Raw genomic sequence first — 250 nt, forward strand, 5'->3', positions numbered from 1 at the left:
CCTTGTCAACTTGGCAGTTGTACACATCTTCTTAACCATATATAATCTCTAAATAAGGACAATTATAGAGTCATATTAGTGCCTAACATGATACACTAACACACATACAACCAAAATGCATTAACCTTATTTACATTTCACAGTTCATAACAGAAGGAAACAAAAATATTTGATGCACATATACAATGAAGAAATATAACAATCACAGTTCTCGTTTCTACAGCTGGTCACGTGGTCATAGCTGATATTC

The sequence above is a fragment of the Orycteropus afer genome, unplaced genomic scaffold (assembly GCF_000298275.1).
Source record: "Orycteropus afer afer isolate SDZICR_OR568_19922 unplaced genomic scaffold, OryAfe1.0 scaffold00051, whole genome shotgun sequence".
Lineage (NCBI taxonomy): Eukaryota > Metazoa > Chordata > Mammalia > Tubulidentata > Orycteropodidae > Orycteropus > Orycteropus afer.